The 20600-nt window shown below is 45.6% G+C and overlaps 1 pseudogene; it reads right to left on the bottom strand.

Moving 5' to 3' along the window:
- The window catches only part of LOC123171235 (tyrosine N-monooxygenase-like), a 44214-nt pseudogene extending 24653 nt beyond the window's left edge, over positions 1 to 19561 (bottom strand).
- Between the last annotated feature and the right edge of the window lie 1039 nt (positions 19562 to 20600).

Below are 20600 nucleotides of genomic sequence, written 5' to 3'. Positions count from 1 at the left end.
TGGAGGAGGGTGAGACACGAACACGACAGACGTGATTTAAACGTTGGTTTTGCTCGATGGCGCGATCCAACGAAACGAAACGTTGGTTTCTCTCCGTTTCCATTTTTTCTCCGGAAAAACGGAAACTTTCCACTCCATTTTCATTCCTATTCCAAGGTTGCCCCGTTACAACATTCCATCAAATACAAAGGAAAACTAACACGCATGCTGATGCATCTCAATGATTCACAGATCATAGCCAATATTTACTTCACAACTAAAGAAAAAAGTTGTGAGAGCGTGTACGAAAGAAAAACTACTGATGGGGTCACTACGACTTAAACCCTAAACCCTAAACATGATTTAATTTCCTGGCCAGGTAGAACCTGTCGAAGGAAAGACGGCTGGCACCCTCGGATCATACGATGCTTTTGTGCAGTTCCACTAAAATCGACCTGAGCATCCCTGATGGCAAAGATATTGAAGAAGTGTGATTAGAATAATAGTACTGGCACTAGTTCATGAGACATAAACTCATCACAAGTAGAAGCCGGTAGAAGTAGAGAAAGATCGACATGGAGATGGAGCTACGGCAGTGGAGCAAGCCGGCTCCAAAAGGAAGATGGACTACCTGGGACGTCGGGCTGTAGCTAGAAGGGCGGTTGGGACGCGGCATCGGCCCATACCGCGGTGACCCCCGATTGGGACGCACCGACTGTGGGTTTTCTCCCTCGCCGATGTCGACCGCGTCTACGCAGAACATTGTTCCCTTCCCCCAGCTGCGGGATCAGGCCCGTCGTTCTATGCTTGTGAAGAGAGCAACCTAAGCAAGCAGGCTTGTAGCTTAGGCTCCTGCTAGTGTATATATAGTGGTTTTCTTTTTCTCTCCATATCAACCATTTTATATTGCGTACGTGTCATTCAAGAGTGAAATGATGGTTGCTTCTTCCGACTAACTTACTGTGTGATTTGACTGCTCCTTAGTGGCCCCTACACGTACTCCCCCTACGTGTATGCAACAGTCACACGTACACATGGACGCAAAAACGCGCGCGACGCCCTAATGCATGCATGTCCGAGCACACGACGGAACACACACGGTCACGCTCAAGTGCTCAACCTACACGTGCATGCACACACATACTCAGTCAGGGTGAGCTAGTGACCGTATAAACACCGGAAAATATATATATTGAGCGCAATGAGCGTATTATGAAGTCCACTGACCGTATTTTTACAAATATACAGTGACAGACAGTGTATTTATCTCGTTTGAAATTAAGCCATATTAACCGGAGAGGAGGCAGTATGGACTAGCATTACTTTGCTGTGTCCCGTCAACTTGCCGAACGAGGAGAAGGTTGCAGGACGGGAGAAGCTTGCGCGCGGTGGCTCGCAGGACAAGGAGAAACTTTTGACTAATGCAAGCTCTCCCTCGCTCAGGCGGTGGACGTGCAACAGTTAATTCGGTGTCAGATTGCCAGAAGCATACACTATACTACTAGTGCTATTATTGTTCGACTTCCCGAATAGGCGAACAGCCAAGCGCAAAGTTTACTAGTACTACTACTATAGTCTATAAAGGTACGTACTATACTAGTACTAGGAACCGGATGGAGGAGCGTCTGCACTCTTATTATAATTTTAAAATGTGATAAAGCAATCTTCAACACATTTGGTTCTCTTCGAGGGTTCTCGCATGTGATAATGGAAGTTGATTGCATGGAACACTCGCCACAATTCTCGCTTAATTCTGGCTCATATCCTGTTACAAATAGTAGCGCTCGGTAATATTTCCTCTTTTTTTGTTATTCAGCATGTAAACAGGTCAGCAAACCTTGCGGCGCATCTTCGTGCGAACCGTGCTTGCTGCACTTTGAATGTGGCCGAGAGCTGGCTTGATGAAACACCTCGCTTCCTACTTCTTTTTTTGCGGGGTACCTCGCTTCCTAGTGACCAGTGTCTTGGCTGATCGTCCTAAGAATGCTTATATATGAATAAAGCTCTCTCATTTACCCGCAAAAAAGATTAAGCCATATTAACCGGAAAGGAGGGAGTATGGACTAGCACTACTTTTTGGTGTGTCCCGTCAACTCGCAGAACGAGGAGAAGCTTGCAGGACAAGGTGAAGCTCGCTTACGCCTTTTGACTAATGCAACCTACCCTCGGTGGACATGCATCAGTCCATTCGGTGTCAGATTGTCAGAGGCATACACTGTAGTACCCAACATGCGGAGTACCATCATTGTTCGACTTCACGAAGAGGCGAAGAGCCAAGCGCAGTAGTACGAGTAGTACTACTACTAGAACCGCATGGTGGAGCGTCTGTACTCTTATTTTTTTATCTCTGATAAAGTACACGTTTATTCCGGAGAAGGGCGGAAAACGGCAGCCCAACATGTAATGAATGATATCGATCAACCAACCATGCTCGAATATATCTTGGCCTCCGTGCGAGCCCGTCTGTGTGTTCTCGCTCCTCGTCTCTCTCAAGGAACGGCGGGTTGGCTCTTTGCCGTCAATTGAGATCGGTTTGCTCACACTCCTGTCCCACATGTCAGTGATATGCCAAGAGGAGGTGCGTTGACCGACTGGCCATACGCGTACTTGGTTTTGCACCTTCATACTACTCCTCCCTCCGTCACAGTTTACAGGGCGCGCTTCATTATGATGCATTTCTCTCAATGCATTTCCACCACCAGAGAGACTTTAGACGCGTTTGGTTTAATGCTCAATTAATTAGGGCGTGGTAACCGCAATCAAGTCCACAATTTTCTCTCCATGTACTGTACTACTACGGAGTGGAGTAAGTGCATGCATGTGTGTACCCGGGGTGGAAGCACTGCATGCATGTGTGTACGCATTATTCCCTCTAGTAATAGACGCCGTGCTATAACTACCAATGCTATTTTTCAGGCCGATCGCTAGTCGCCTTGGTCCCACAGATTTTTTTTCTTTTTTCTGAAGCGCGCTGTATAAACAGTGACGGATGGAGTAGTATGAGCGGATTCAAAGAAGAGCGTATTGATGGTTGCTTCTTCAGAGCAACTTACAGTGGGAAAGGTGGGGCTTATGATTTGACTGCTCATTACTCACTATTAATGCGGCGCAACGACCGGGCTGAGTCTCCCATGCGGTTGTGCACTACCCCCTCGGTTCTTAAATATACTCCGGAGTATTTGTCTTTCTAGAGATTTCAACGAGTGACTACTCAAATATTTGTCTTTTTAGAGATTTCAAATGGACTGGCACATACGGATGTATATAGACATATTTTAGAGTGTAGATTCACTCATTTTGCTCCGTATGTAGTCACTTGTTGAAATCTCTAGAAAGACGAATAGAATATTTAGGAACGGAGGGAGTACACATACGAAGCAAAATGAGTGAATCTACACTCTAAAATATGCCCGTTTGAAATTTGTAAAAAGACAAATATTTAGGAACGAAGGAGTATAATTTTGTGCATGGCACATGGACCCGGATGATGAAGAGGCTTCTGGCAATGCTATCAAGCTTCCATCATTTGTTTACATAATTGACGTACTATACAAATAATTTTCCAGCGACATGAAATTGTACAATGGTGTGAGCTTTCAGCTTTTGTTTCGCGTGTCTTGCCATCGATGCTCTTTCGGAAACAATAAAAAACTAACTTCCTTGCTAATGCATGTCAATTATTAGCAGATCAGAGCTAATAATTACATCACAACTGAAGACAGAGTTGTGAGAAGGTGTTAAATTAAAATTGATCCATGCTTTCATTGGCAGCAACGTCCCCCCAGCTCTGTCTAAATCAACAAGGCATGTTGGGAAAAAAGTAGCTGTCTGGAGCATGCAACATTCCGATCATTTTGTGCAGTTCCACTAAAATAGAGCTGAGCGTCCCTGTTCCAAAGATATTAAGTGTGATTACGATAATAGAGGACTGCTGATGAAACAATAAACACACAAATAGAAGCCGGTCACCTTTGCAGTCTCTCTTAAGACTAACTAGTTGGAGAAGATTAGGCTCGGAGTTGGATGAGGAGGATAGAGCAAAACCAATCTCCCTTTGTGCAGTCGCACTGAAATGTAGAGACGTTGCCCGTGTGACATTTTAGTACAACTGCACAAAACACTCTTAAGAAAAAAGTGATTTGTGCAGTTCACCAAAAGGTCGCAATAGCAACGAGTAGAAAGGAAACAATTACTGGCCAATAACAGTTGATGACACATGCGACGACAAAAAAGAAGCATATTCCTTGTCCTAAGGGAAGATAACAACACGGTTGTGTTTGTCTAAAACGGTGTGAGGACGAGAATGCAATATGGAAAGTACGCCGGACGAGCTACGTTTTGGGCAAAGAACTATGGAAGATCCACATGCAGCGACGTGGGAAGACGGGCAGTGGAGCAAGGCCGGAGGGGATACCTGGAGGTCGTCGGGATGTAACTAGGTGAGCGGCGGCGGGCGGAATCTGCGAGCAGGTGGCGTAGGCCCTGCCGCGCCGGAGCTTGGTCAGAGAGAACGGCGTGTACCGCAGATCGGGACGTGCTGCCTCGGCGCCGTCAAACGGAGAAACGATGCACTTCCTCCCTTTCCCCCGGCGGACGGGATGCGGCCGGATCAGTGACCAACGGTGAGAGAGAGAGAGGCCACCGCACTCCCTTTCCCCCGGCGGACGGGATGCGGCCGGATCAGTGACCAACGGTGAGAGAGAGAGAGGCCACCGCAGCCTTGTGTGAGATACTCTGAAGAGCGACAAACCAGGCAGGCAGGCTCCATTGTATATAGTGAGCGGACTACCTTTTTTCTCCATAAAAATCATTTTATATTCTGTGTACGTGCCATTGAGCGCTATAACTTTATTTAAAAATAACGCGGCAACGCGTCAAGTCGAACTTTGTTTCGTGCACGCGTGGTACACGACCTCCCTAGGTAAACAACCGCTACAGGCGTTCAAATTAGCACGTGGGCTGCCATTTCGTAAAGAAATGAGCTCCACCGTGTACCCGCGCGGGTGTGGCTGGGCACGAAGCGTGAGTACGTGCACGGTGCACCTATTCTCTTCTTGTATACGTACACCACCTACGTGGGGTTGTGTGAGAGAGATACAAACCTAGAGAGATATAGTGTGTGGGTTCTTGAGAGTTTTTTTGGGGGGGGGGTCAATCAAAAAATGTAACATATGCAATGTGTGTGAAATAGAGTCCTGGATATAACATATATATAGAGGGGGCGATCCACGAGAAGAGAGTGGAGGTATCATCGGCTTGAGGTGTCCATAGAATCGAAGAGAGGGATGATGTGTGTGTGTGCGCGCGCGATCGATAAAGAGTGCCATCGAATTTGTGTGTGCCCACGTCAAAGATATAGAGTGGCTGGCCTACTGGAACGTGAGATGGGACATGTGCAGTTTGTCTCTGTGGCATGGATACCTACCTGCAGCGCTCGACTATCGGTGTGTGGTGGGGGAAGAGGGAGGCCCAATTAACTATAGAGGTACAATGGCTGGTATATGTGTGGAGGAGGAGAGAGGCCTACCTCATGTATTAAGGAGATCGATCTGCCTCATGTATTAAGGGAGATCGATCGGCATCCATGCATATGTGCAGGAGAGGAATAAGGTTGGGAGAGAGACAGAGCTAGAGTGTTGGAGGGGGTGGTAGTGGAGTTGCTTCTAACAAATGGTGGGATAGGCTTGCTAGACAAACGGAGGGCACGCCCGCAATATCAATAAGAGAGGAGATGGCTGCTTGTTGTCTGTGCACGTGCGTGTGAGAGACGGGTCAGGAGGCATGCACGAATGATGAGGGGGGACGATGTGGCTGTGGTAAGCAGACGTAACTACATAGGAAGATCAATCGCCCTTTGTTAGAGAAAGGAGAGACATAACTTGTGAGGTACGTCGATCGATGGGGGGGGTAGTTAAAGTCGATCTAGGTATATGTTGGGAGATCGATCGGTATACATGCATGTGTGTGTTAGAAGCAAATGAGGCACGAGGAGAAGGATAGAGAGAGAGGGATGCATGTAGGAGGTGGTACGAGAGGCATACTATATCGAGGGGGGAGGAGTGTGCGAGTACGAGAACGATGAAAAGAGTGGTGGGAGTGAGGCATGGACGGTGACAAGAGAAGAGGGGAAGCTTGTGTTTGTGCTAGGCACACCTGGCTAGAGAGGCATATCGATCGATGTGTGCCGTAAAGAAGGAGCTGGGGGGCCTACACACACCGTGGGTGAACGACCTAAAGTGAAAAGACGAATTTGCGCGATGGAGCTAGAGAATGCTGAGGGAGGGTGAGAGGGATGCGGGCGTGTGCATGCACAAGAGAAAGTTAGCGCTAGCTACAAAGATAAGAGGGTTGTGTGGGTGTAAAAGACGAATAGAGATCATATATACTTCATTATAAAAAGCGAATTCGGATATTTGAAGAATTTATCATAGTGTTTCAAACCGACGCATGTGTGAATATATATAACGGTGATACACATGGTGTGGTTATGAACATGTTATACTACATTTAATATATTTTATCTCTACTCTTATAAAAAACGGAGTTGTTGATGATGGTGTGCCTGCCATCCTGCATTATAGGCCGTCCGATTTATATCTGGCGGATAGCAAGGAAACTATGATGGTTGAAGTTGGCAACAATCATGATTGTAGATTCTTATTGAAATAGAGAAACGAATTCAAATTTAGTTCGAATTGCAGCGGTAGTATAGACATTTGGAATGCACTAAAATGTTGGTATGAGTAGGTTACATGCATTATACAGGAAGTGAAAAATTTAATCGGACATAACATGGATTCATACTCCCTCCTTCCATCTATATAGGGCGTAATGAGATTTTTAAGACCGCCTTTGACTATTGACAAGATTAATAGTACATGACATGCACAATGTGAAAATTATATCATTGAAAGAACCTTTCACAGACGAATTTAACGGTGTGCTTTGTGTAAGTTGCATGTCATATATCATTGCTCTAATATTTGGTCAAAGTTAGCATCGAAAAACGCATTAGGCCCTATATAGATGGAAGGAGGGAGTAGCTTTGAATAGCATTTGTATAGTAAAACGGGGCAAGACTCTCTCTTTGTGTGGTGTGAATAGTTTTATTTTTTTTCGTTTTCTTTTTGGTTGAGGGAAGTGCGAATTGATTTGGTACGTACAAGTACAATATTACTACACGTTAGGCTTGTCCCTAAAATTCAACCCGCGTCTTGTTATATCCCGAAAATTCAGATATCGTGCTCCCAAAACTGGCGCCTTCACAACCCGCGCCTTGCTATCCCGAAATTACAACGCGCGCGAAAACTCCCTCCAGCTGCCAAATCCCGACACGCGAAATCCCCCTTCTAACCCTGAGCCGAAAGGGCCGCTAGTTCAAATCGGTGGGGGGTACTTTTGTAACACACCCTACATTTTGGACAAGCGCGTCCCTAAGTCATGCTTCACCCCCTCCCATCGCCCCCTTTTCGCCATTCGAAATCCCAGGCCGCCATAACCTCTCCGCTCCAGCCGCGAAACCCCACCCTCCTCCGTCCGCCATGTCACCGCTGCCCAGCCGGAGCCTCTTCCCCGACGACGTCGTCCACCGCAACAGCTCGACGTCCCTCGTCCACCTCCCCGGATGAGGATCCGTCGTCCATCTCGCCGTCCCGCCGGTTCAGCCGCCCCGTCCTCCACCTCCAAGGAGCTGCTCCGACGATCGCCTCGTCTATCGCGGCTGCTCCATCCCCACAGCGCCGCCTTAACCTGCTCCACCGGAACCGCAGCATCCTCACCGACTCCTCGGACGAAGCCGAGGCCTACTCGGCGCCACCAAAGAGGTTGTACACTCATCGCATCGCACCTTCTCCTTAACTCGACCTCCCGGCGCCGACGGTGCTCCATCCCGCACCCCCATGGAGCGGCTACCTTGAAGCCGGCGCCGCGGGCGACATCTCCACGGCGGCTCTCCCCCAGTGCGAGGCCCCTTCGGCGGCGGCGTCCATACCAGCCGGATCTGCTGCTGCTGCTCCGGCTCTCGCTCGCTCGCTCGCGCTGCTGCTGCTGCTCCGGCTCTCGCTCGATCGCTCGCTCGCCCAGCTGCTGCTGCTGCTCTCCCCCTCGCTCGTGCTGCTGCTCTGCTCCGATTAAGCCACACTTCAGTCGACTGAATCGACTTTTGGGTCAGTCGATTTTCAGGGGTTGGGGGGGCTCGCCGGAGTTAAGGAAGAACCACCCGCAGCGGGGACGGGGGCTCGCCGGAGAGGTACCCCACTATCTATCTTAGGGTTCAGGGTGGGGGCGGGGGGCCTAGAGGGCTGGCCGGGGCGGCGGTGGCGAGTTGTTTCGGGGCGGCGAGGCGGCGCTGGGGCCGGCGGTTCGGCCGGTGGTGGCTGGCGGCTCAGGGGGGTGCAGGTTGAAGATGAACTGCAGGCCCTCCCTAAACTACATGTCAAGTGCCTCTCTGCTACCATTGCGTTCAGTTTCGACAGTAGCATTCAGATTCCACAGTAAATTTCAGTTTCGACAGTTAAGTTCAGAGTCAACAGTTTTTACCTCATCTGTTGTAGTCAGGTGGTTTTTGGTGATGTTAATTTTACATCCATTTTACATCATCTATTGGAGATGCTATTAGAATCCCACTTGAGATTGACGATGTCTGTCTTGTGCTGCTTCAGCCTTGACGTCTTACGGCTCACCGGAGCTGCTCCAACGACAGAACGATCCATCACAACAGAGCAGTGCCCTGGACGCCGTCTACAGATTCCTCAGATCTTCCTCCACACCTCCGACAGCCACCTCTGCCTCAACTGCTTCAGCGACCAACCCAATGATGCTGAGGTCGACACGGCTACGGCAAAGAGGTTGTACACTTGTTGCATCACTTATTACTATACATTCACGTCGATCCATTAGGGCTATTTTGGTTCAACGGAAAAACGTCGATCCACTGGTTGTTACCATCACTCTAAATTTCTGCATGCTCTCCTTACATAATCTCACCATATTTTTTCGTATGCATGTCAGATATTGTACACAGTCATGCTGAACATGTAGAGAAAAAGAGAAGAGTTTTGCGCGGCAATACAATGTCATGCAGACATCGCTCCATGGTGGGTTCAATGGCAAACCCTCCCCACCCCTCTCCAGATTGTAATCCAGAGGAAGATATCTGTTCTGAGGCGGATTCAGACGCCGCTGACCACTCCTATTTACCCCCAAGGTGTTTGCTCTACCTTGGCATGATGATGTTAGTCATATCATGCATATGTTGCCTTGCAGTGCCTACTTTTGACATCATATATGTCATCTGCTTAGTTTAGACATGTTCTGTAATGCCACCTGTTTAGTTTCTATATCATATATGGGAATTATGCAGTCTCATGTCTTTTAGCCAGCCATAATATATGTGAAATGTGCAATGCCATCCTGTTTAACCAGGCATCATATATTTGAATGATATCTTGCCCATCCTTTTCTTCATTACATTTCCATTTGTCGACAATGTTTGTACATTAAACTACTCTTCCTGTGAATCAGCCATTTGGGTGGGAGATGGAAAAATCTGGAGTGAAAACAAGGCCTTCAGAGCAGACAGTGCTACCTGTCGAAGCAGATCTCTTGTTGGGTCCCGATAGCTCCTCAGAGATGGATTCAGAGACAGATGACCAGTCCTATTCCCCCACTGAGGTGTATGCTCTAACTTGGCACGGTTATACTGCTCATATCATGCATACGGTGTCTTGCATTGCATAGTTTAGACATCATATACACAATATTCAACACCATGTTCTTAGTTCAGACATCATATCGAATGCCCTCTGTTTAGCATATAAATCACATATGTGAATTAAATGATGCGATCCTGATTACTTAGATAACATGTAGGTGAATTATGTCATGCGATCCTGTTTAGTTATTCATCATATCTTTGAATTATGTTATGCTATGCTATCCAGTTTAGATAGACATCATATATGTGAAATTATGTCATGCTATCCGTTTTAGTTAAACAATATACATGTCAACTATTTCATGCCCTCTTTTTTCCACACTATCTATTGCATCTGTCTCTCATACAATGTCTGTACATTCAACTATGTTTCCTGTTTATCAGCCATTTGAATTGGAGCGGGTGATGCCAGTATCTAGCGGACTAAAAACACGGTCTTCAAATAAAACAGTGCTACCTCTTGGTGGAGATAGCACCCCGGTTGTACATGCACAAGAACCAGCCCTACCACACATAACCCAAACTCTCGCAGATTGTACCCCTACTGCGATGGACAGAGAACCAGCTTCACCCAATCTAACCCCAACCCCAGCCGATAGTAACCCAGTTCCTGTTGACACAGCACCATCTCCACCACAGAGCTCCCAAACAAGAGCAGTTAGTAAGGCAGCTCCAGTGCCCAAAGGGCCAGTACTATCACGGCGAACCCCAACTCCACCAGTTAGTACGCCTATTCCTGTGGAGGAAGCACAACCAGCTAGTCGTAGTTTAGCATCTATCGCATTTGATGTTGTTAAATCGTATGTGCGTATCTTCCCATCTTGGAAATATTATACTGAAGATGAAGGAAAATGCCAGTTGCAGGTGTTTGTCCAGGAGTTATGTGTAAGTAATGTTATTCATGGCAATTACTTTGCTTCGTCCCATACATCCTACCTCCATGATGGTTATAATACAGCAAATTTTCCCATTTTTCTCTATAGAGAAGGACCGATTTGGAAACTCAGGATGAGGTAACCTGTGCTAATACCTCTGCTATCTTCAAGAATGCTTGGTGGCAGTATCGGAATTACCTGAAGAAAACGTACTTCACCGGCAAAGAAACTCATCAAATTCCCTTACGTTCTCCTGAGACACATTTACTGGACGATGACTGGGAACGCCTTGTTCTGTACTGGTCCCGAACCAAGAATGTGGTAAGGTCTATGAGCTCATTTTCTATTTTTAAGTATTATATTCTTGCGTCTTACTGTACTCTGTTCATGTAGAACAAGTGCCTAAACCTGAAGAACAACTGTTCTAATTTAAGATTCCATTGCTATCATAGTTCAAAAAAGCGCTAGGCGTTAATTGTGCGTTTTGCCACCGCCTTGCGCTTTACTGACCAAAGCGCATGCTTATGCGCAGTTATGCACAGATTATGCGTAGTTATGCGCAATGCGTTTTGCCAACGCCTAGAGCCTAGGCGCGCTTAAGCGCTCGCTTAGGCGCGCCTTTTTTAACTATGATTGCTTTGCTCTTGTATCACTGTATTTACTCATACAAACTTATTTTTAAATTGAAGGATCCAATCGAAACTCCAATGGCACAGCAGGTATGTTCACGCATGTTTCTTTAACAGGTTTGCTCTTATCAATAGCTCTGTTGATTTCAATTTCAATTGTGTATACAGTTGACTTTCATATCATGCACATTACTAGCATCACAACAGAGCCAATAGTGTTGTTGTACATGTAGACCCGTGGTACCCATCTGAAATCTTGTTGTGCCGTGTAGTTTCCCACGCTTTGTATTCTTTCACTGCTGCTTTGTCTTGAACTGATATGATTTGAACCGTGTCTCTATTTTGATTTGGCAAGACAATGCAGTGACCATAGGACATAGATATATGTTTGTTTGATGCTTTTATTATGTACTAGTACTTGGCAATAGAAGACTTGGTAGTTTAATCCTGTCCACCTTACTAATGAACTGGTTCACCGAAATGAGTTTCATATACTAGTACATGCTAAACTTGTTATGTGTCTGCTTGTTTCTTCTTTTAGAATGCTGACAGAATATTGGGGAAGAGTGCCTTATTAAGCAATGGTAAAGGAAGTAATGCAGATAAGGTTCAGGATAGTGACACATCCTTGTTGGTCTCCAACAAAGCTGATAAAACAGCTAAGGAAGACTATCTTGAAGACAGCGAGACAACCCCAAAGTCCTGTCTTGGTTTAGTGTTCGAGTTACTGGCCACTACCGCTTGCACAAGCTATTCAAACTCACTGTCTGAATCAGTTCGGTTTCTTGAGTCTCAACTACAAGCTGAAAGACATCGATCAGCTGTGCTGCGACAAGAAGCGGAAGGACTGCGGAAGTCCCTGGAGCATTCAGATGCATACTTTCTGGTGCAACAGCAAGCGTTGGAGGATTTTAGCGCCAAACAGGACAAAGCTAATCAGCTTGCTAAGCTTATTGCCAGCATGGTGGATACCCAGGATAACGTTTCTTGAGCTCTTCTGAAGTTGTTTCAGTTATGCTCTTGTTTTGCTGCCGCGTTTATTTGCACTGGTGGCCAATTTTGACGGCCAGTGTATGTAATGTGCTGCTTTGTTCCCTATATTTGCACTGGTGGCGAACTTTGATGCCCAGTGGATGTAATATGTGTAATAGCGGTAATAGGCTAGCGTTAATTGCTTGCTTATTTATTTCCTTATTGTCTTGTTTAGTTGTTTGCTTGTAGTCACTGCAGTTCTTTTTCTGTTTTTTTCTAGTGGGCACAATAGCCTATTTTTGGTAACTAGGCCAAAATAATCATGGCAACACACAGACTGTTGTAACCATGGGCCTCCTGCAGGCCGTATGATCCATGGGCCTTCGTCCGGCCGTAGGATCCATCGGCCTTCTATACGGGCCTTAGGGTCCATGGGCCTTCTACGGGCCATAGGGTCCATGGGCCTTCTACGGGCCGTACTATCCATGGGCCTCATACGGGCCGTAGGATCCATGGGCCTTCTACGGGGCGTATCCTCATTTCGCCACTCATGGGCCGTATTATTCGTGGACCATAACGGGCCGTTAATAGGCTGTATTTGATAACTCTATGAAAACAGCCCGACGGTTTTTTTTGACGTGAAAACGGCCCAACGTAATAATGGTCCGCAAATGGGCCGACTGTAACGACAGGCTGAATTTGGCCCACAAGCAGAAAATGACAGTAACAGGCCGTATGTAACCGAATGCTGCAAATGAGCCCAAGAATCAATGGGCCCTGAGAAGGCCGAAAGATAACTTGGGCTGGAAACGGTCCAATGGAATAACGGGCCGTTAATGGGTATAAAGTGATACACTGTTCATTACGGGCCAATTTCACCACGGGCCATTAATGGGCCAAGAGTTACAAAGGTCCTCATATGGGCCGAAAGAAGTCATGGGCCACACATGGGCCGGAAGTTAAAACGGGCTGAATCATATTGGACGGCCCAGATGACGCTACTGGGCCTAATTCGGATAGGGCGTAACGGGCCCTGGGTTAGCGGGCTGTAAATGGGCTATATGCGAACAGGCCGTTAACAGGCTTTCCGTGGGCCGGCCCGCCACCTTTTGACCAAGTCAAACGGGCCGGCCTTTTCACAGGAATGGGCCTCTGTTGGGCCATGCCACGTGTCGTCGTATCATAGGCGCCTTCGGTCCAATGAGCGGATGACATCTGTCCCAACGGTGAGCCGACACGTGTTTCCTCCAGCCTGATAGCTTAACGGTCGGGGCTGTTAACGGGTTATCGGATCCAAAACCCGACCTGATAGCTTAACGGTGTTCCGTTACGGTGGATGCCACGTGTCGGTCACCCTTGACGAAAGCACTTCTGTGACGCACGATTTATCGTCATGGAAGTGGACACTTCCGTGATGATAATTTTGGTAATGTCATGGAACACTTCTACGACAGCACAGGTATGACTATCTTGATTCTATCATAAATTTGTCATGGATGTACATGCATGACAAAAAACGCGACCTACTGTGACAAACACGTATCATCACGAAAGTGTATTTTTTTGTAGTGTTTATAGAAACTATTGATCTCTCATGCTTCACTTAGATTATTTTGAGAGTCTTAAATAGCATGGTAATTTGCTTAAATAATCCTAATATGCTAGGTATTCAAGATTTGTAAAAACTTTCTTATGAGTGTGTTGAATACTAAGAGAAGTTTGATACTTGATGATTGTTTTGAGATATGGAGGTAGTGATATTAAAGTCGTGCTAGTTGAGTAGTTGTGAATTTGAGAAATACTTGTGTTGAAGGTTGCAAGTCCCGTAGCATGCACGTATGGTAAACATTATGTAACAAATTTGAAACATGAGGTGTTCTTTGATTGTCCTCCTTATGAGTGGCGGTCGGGGACAAGCGATGGTCTTTTCCTACCAATCTATCCCCCTAGGAGCATGCGCGTAGTGTTTGGTTTTTGATGACTTGTAGATTTTTGCAATAAGTATGTGAGTTCTTTATGACTAATGTTGAGTCCATGGATTATACACACTCTCACCCTTCCATCATTTCTAGCCTCTTCGGTACCGTGCATTGCCCTTTCTCACATTGAGAGTTGGTGCAAACTTCGCCGGTGCATCCAAACCCCGTGATATGATACGCTCTTTCACACATAAACCTCCTTATATCTTCCTCAAAACAGCCACCATACCTACCTATTATGGCATTTCCATGCCATTCCGAGATATATTGCCATGCAACTTTCCACCATTCCGTTTATCATGACACGTTCATCATTGTCATATTGCTTAGCACGATCATGTAGTTGACATAGTATTTGTGGCAAAGCCACCGTTCATAATTCTTTCATACATGTCACTCTTGGTTCATTGCATATCCCGGTACACCGCCGGGGGCATTCATATAGAGTCATACCTTGTTCTAGTATCGAGTTGTAATCATTGAGTTGTAAATAAATAGAAGTGTGATGATCATCATTTTCTAGAGCATTGTCCCAAGTGAGGAATAAAAAAAAGAGAGAGAAAGGCCATAAAAAAAGAGAAGGCCCAAAAAATGAGAGAAAAAGAGAGAAGGGACAATGTTACTATCCTTTACCACACTTGTGCTTCAAAGTAGCACCATAATGTTCATGATAGAGAGTCTCTTGTTTTGTCACTTTCATATACTAGTGGGAATTTTTCATTATAGAACTTGGCTTGTATATTCCAACAATGGGCCTGCTCAAGTGCCCTAGGTCTTCGTGAGCAAGCAAGTTGGATGCACACCCACTTAGTTTCTTTTGTTGAGCTTTCATATATTTATAGCTCTAGTGCATCCATTGCATGGCAATCCCTACTCCTTGCATTAACATCAATCGATGGGCATCTCCATAGCTCATTGATTAGCCTCGTTGATGTGAGACTTTCTCCTTTTTTGTCTTCTCCACATAACCCCCATCATCATATTCTATTCCACCCATAGTGCTATGTCCATGGCTCGCGCTCATGTATTGCGTGAAGGTTTATAAAGTTTGAGATTACTAAAGTATGAAACAATTGCTTGGCTTGTCATCGGGGTTGTGCATGATGCGAGCATTCCTGTGTGACGAAAATGGAGCATGACTAAACAATATGATTTTGTAGGGATGAACTTCCTTTGGCCATGTTATTTTGAGAGGACATAATTGCTTAGTTAGTATGCTTGAAGTATTATTATTTTTATGTCAATATGAACTTTTATCTTGAATCTTTCGGATCTGAATATTCATACCACAATTAAGAAAAGTTACATTGAAATTATGCCTAGTATCACTCCGCATCAAAAATTCTGTTTTTATCATTTACCTACTCGAGGACGAGCAGGAATTAAGCTTGGGGATGCTTGATACGTCTCCAACGTATCTATAATTTTTGATTGCTCCATGCTATATTATCTTCTGTTTTGGACATTATTGGGCTTTATTATTCACTTCTATATTATTTTTGGGACTAACCTATTAACCGGACGCCCAGCCCAGAATTGCTGTTTTTTGCCTATTTCAGAGTTTCGCAGAAAAAGAATATCAAACGGAGTCCGAACGGAATGAAACCTTCGGGAACGTGATTTTCGGAATGAACATGATCCAGGAGAGTTGGACCCTATGTAAGAGAAGCTTCCAGGAAGCCACGAGGTACGGGGGCGCGCCCTCCACCCTCGTGGGCCCCACGTTGCTCCACCGACGTACTTCTTCCTCCTATATATACCCACGCACCCCAAACGATCAGATACGAAACCAAAAACCTAATTCCACCGCTGCAACCTTCTGTACCCACGAGATCCCATCTTGGGGCCTGTTCCGGAGCTCCGCCGAAGGGGGCATCCATCACGAAGGGCTTCTACATCAACACCATAGCCTCTCCGATGAAGTGTGAGTAGTTTACCTCAGACCTTCGGGTCCATAGTTAGTAGCTGGATGGCTTCCTCTCTCCTTTTGGATCTCAATACAATGTTCTCCCCCTCTCTCGTGGAGATCTATTTGTCGTAATCTTCTTTTGCCGTGTGTTTGTTGAGACCGATGAATTGTGGGTTTATGATCAAGTTGATCTATGAACAATATTTGAATATTTTGAATTCTTTTATGTATGATTGGTTATCTTTGCAAGTCTCTTCGAATTATCAGTTTGGTTTGGCCTACTAGATTGATCTTTCTTGCAATGGGAGAAGTGCTTAGCTTTGGGTTCAATCTTGTGGTGTCCTTTCCCAGTGACAGTAGGGGCAGCAAGGGACGTATTGTATTGTTGTCATCGAGGATAACAAGGTGGTTTTTTTTATCATATTGCATGAATTTATCCCTCTACATCATGTCATCTTGCTTAAGGCGTTACTCTGTTCTTATGAACTTAATACTCTAGATGCATGCTGGATAGCGGTCGATGTGTGGAGTAATAGTAGTAGATGCAGGCAGGAGTCGGTCTACTTGTTTCGGACGTGATGCCTATATACATGATCATACCTAGATATTCTCATAACTATGCTCAGTTCAGTCAATTGCTCAACAATAATTTGTTCACCCACCGTAAAATACTTATGCTCTTGAGAGAAGCCACTAGTGAAACCTATGGCCCCTGGGTCTATCTTCATCATATTAATCTTCCAACACTTAGTTATTTCCTTTGCTTTTATTTTACTTCGCGTCTTTATCATAAAAATACCAAAAATATTATCCTATCATATCTATAAGATCTCACTCTCGTAAGTGACCGTGTAGGGATTGACAACCCCTTATCACGTTGGTTGCGAGGATTTATTTGTTTTGTGTAGGTGTGAGAGACTCGCGCGTAGCCTCCTACTGGATTGATACCTTGGTTCTCAAAAACTGAGGGAAATACTTACGCTACTTTGCTGCATCACCCATTCCTCTTCAAGGGAAAGCCAACGAAGTGCTCAAGAGGTAGCAGCGTCCTCATTGCATACCTCACTCTCTGAGTTTTTTTTAATGTTTTTTAGGCTGCTTATTGATTCCCATGGCAATTTGCTACCGTATATAAACTTGTAGGATTAAAAGTAAGAAAACTATGTGGTACTATTTAATTGATGAACCAAAATAGAAAGACTATTATAGGCTGCTCTGTTACCCCGCCTGGGACTTGGGCCGGAAGAAACAACTCAAATAGAGTTGCCCTATATGCGCCGACCTACTTTCATCCTTCGTTGGTGATATTAAGAGCATCATCTTGTATACATTTAATCTCTATTTGTCCAAAATTAATACTAGATGGGTGGTTGTTTGGCTATCACGTACTGTTCCAATGCTTTGGACAAGCCTAGGACGATCCATCGGCGCATGAAAGAAACCGGCTCGCTCGTACGTGAAACAGACAAAACCAAAATAGCTAGCATATGTGAAAATCAATCGAAGTGGAACGAAACAAAGCGAGACGAAAAAAGAATATTTCCTTCCTTTATTAGTAAGTATAGATTCATAAAAAAATAGCTAGCATACTCGCCATATCGGTGATTCATAGCTCGTTATTTGCTCAACAATGCATGAGAGGGTAGAGGTGCACTGGAAGACGTGGCTCAGCATGTAGCACTAGCGGCTTCTCTACGAAGAGGTCGTGCTTGGACCCGCTGAGATTGATGGCCGACACCCCAGCCGGTTTGGTCCAGGTGAAGCCATGCAGGAGCCTGCCAAAGAGCACCACATTGATGTTGTCTCCCATATGGCGCTCTGGCTTGGAGCGGAGCAGTTCATCCCAGACGGTGGGGTTCCGGCCCAGGGCCAGCCGGCTGAGGATGACGTTGCTACCCTTGGGCACACGGTAGCCCGCAACAATGGTGTCTGCAATCGCGATGTGCGGCAGGTTGAAGGGAGCGATTGGGTGGAGGCGAAATGCCTCACGTATGCACGCCTTGAGATAGTTGAGCTGCATGATGTCTGACTCTTGCACCGGTCGCTCGCGACCGACCACCCGGTCCATCTCCTCCACTGCCTTGGCCAGCAATTCTAGGTTGTTCACCATCTCCGCCAGCGCCCACTCCACTGCGTTTGACGGGTTATCTATGGCCGCTAATATTATGCCCTGCATGCATTCCATGGAGATAAATGTAAGTTATTACAATCTATACCTTTGCATAAAGAGAGATTACATTGAATAATTGGAAATTTAAATACAATTCAAGTTGAAATCACATCAAAATGGTAGAAAATTACAATAATGCTATGTTTAAACTATTAATTCATAATTTCTTATTCTATTGTTTCCATTTTCTAACACCTGCGAAATACGGTATAAGATCTAGTATTTAATAGTGTGAGCTATTACCTTTTGTCATGGATGACGTATTAGTACCTTGTAGGACTATGAGGCAATTGGTCACTAAATTCAATCTAGGCCCTTGAACCATCTTAAAATTTCTCATTAATTAATAATTTGCTTACCTTAGATTGTGCTTTGACCTCATCGATGTTGAGCAACGGCTTGCCGTCACCGTCGGCGAGCGTGATGAGAACGTCAAGGAAGTCCTGGACCCCGTCCTGCCTCTCGCTGCTGTTCCACTGCCTCCAACGCTCTTCGATGACCACGTCGTGCAGTCTATCCACTTTTGTGTTGGCCTCCTTAATAATTTTCTCGTGGCCGTCGAGATCTAGGCAAAGTAGACACGGGAGGTAGTCGCTGACGCAGAACGCGAAGGTGAACCCTAGGAGGGCGAAGGAAGCGTCCATGTGCTCCACCTCCATTGGCCCCGGCCCGCCGTTCGGCTGAGGCTCTCCGAAGTACCGTTGGCCAAAGACAAGCCGGCGGATGACGTTGCCGCAGTAATGCCGCGCGACGTGCCTGACATTGACGTTGGCTAGTCCCGACGTTGAAGATGACAACCCCCGGCGGTGAGGTTGTAGATGTAGCGCGTCAAGTTGTCAGCTTCGTCGGCGCGCTTGTCGTGGAGCCACTTGTGACGGGAGGGGCAGATGATCTCAGAGGTGAGCACCTTGCACATCTTCATCCACTGGTCGCCGAACGGCGAGAGCACGACGTCCTTGTACCCGCTGCTGATGGCGCTGGAGGCGAAGGTGAGTGGGCGGGACGAGAAGTTTTTGTCCTGCTTCTTGAGCACCTCCCTTGCGATCTTGGGACATGTGATCGGGACGACGTGGACGCCGCCGAGGCGGAAGCAGGCGATGTCGGTGCCCATATCCTTCATCACGCGATGGATCCAACGGAACGCTGGCTTGTTGACCACCATCTCGGGCAGGCTACCCACCACTGGCCACAGCCATGGCCCCGGCGGAAGTGGAAGCGGCACCATCGCTGATGAGCACGTGCCACATCAGACCTTGCTCTTGGTAATGACAAGGTATATGAGTGTTATTACGATGAGCAGCTGGGACACAACAAAGCAACAGCAAACCAGCATTATGGAGACTACTGCTTGCAGAGTGCACACAGGTTTGCGAGGTAGCTACCCTTGTTATCGTTGCGTAGGGAAGCCAACTTTGCTCTCCGTGCTGCTCTGCCCATGAGTGCGAGACCCTTCTTTATATGTTACCTCCGTCCCAAAAAATTGGCTTAGATTTATTAAATACGAAGGTATTTACGTATCTAACACTAAACCATGTCTAGATATATTCCTCATGTGTGGATCGATCGTTTACCACATTTATCACATGGCATTTCAAATGTATTTATCCTGAACTAATAATAATAATTTTCTACAGAATGAAAATTCTTCTATTCGTAGATTGTCTTCTATTTATTTAGATATGAAGGATGATACTAATAATAATAATTGTTTATCCAAACGTAGTCAAAACAGAAAAAAAACTTCTATTTATAGATTGCCTTATATTTATCTAGATACGAAGGCTAATACTAATAATAATAATTGTCTATCCAAATTTAATCAAAACAGAATAAAAATCTTCTATTTATAGATTGTCTTACTTTATCTAGATATGAAGGATGATATTAATAGTAATGATTGTCTATCCAAAAGTTATCAAAATACAATAAAACATCTCCTATTTGTAGATTATCGAGAGTACTTATCCGAAAACTAACCATAATTGTCTTTCCAAAAGTATTTCAGACGCCAGGATGATGAACCATATGGGCAGCTTTCGGTTTGAAGAGATGGTTGGACCATGTCCGGGATTCAATGAGATGCTACATCGAGACCTCCCATTTAGCGCTGTATGCGCCAACGAACGATGGAGCGCGTAACCCCCGCTCCCCCGCGCCGCCTTATGGGCTAGCCCATGTGTGGGTAGGGAAAGCCGAAGCATCTTTTTTTTGCTTTTTTTAAATTGTTTTCCATTGTAAGACTAATTCGGGATTTCAATATAGCTACAACTTGTGAAATGTACATGAATTCAAAAAATTGTTGATGATTTGAAAAAAATGTTCGTGAAATGATAAATGCTGACAGAATTAAAAAATGTTCACCAAATTCCAAA

Source organism: Triticum aestivum, chromosome 7D (genome assembly GCF_018294505.1).
Source record: "Triticum aestivum cultivar Chinese Spring chromosome 7D, IWGSC CS RefSeq v2.1, whole genome shotgun sequence".
Lineage (NCBI taxonomy): Eukaryota > Viridiplantae > Streptophyta > Magnoliopsida > Poales > Poaceae > Triticum > Triticum aestivum.
Note: the sequence above shows the minus strand (reverse complement) of the source record. Positions and strands in the feature narration are given on the sequence as shown.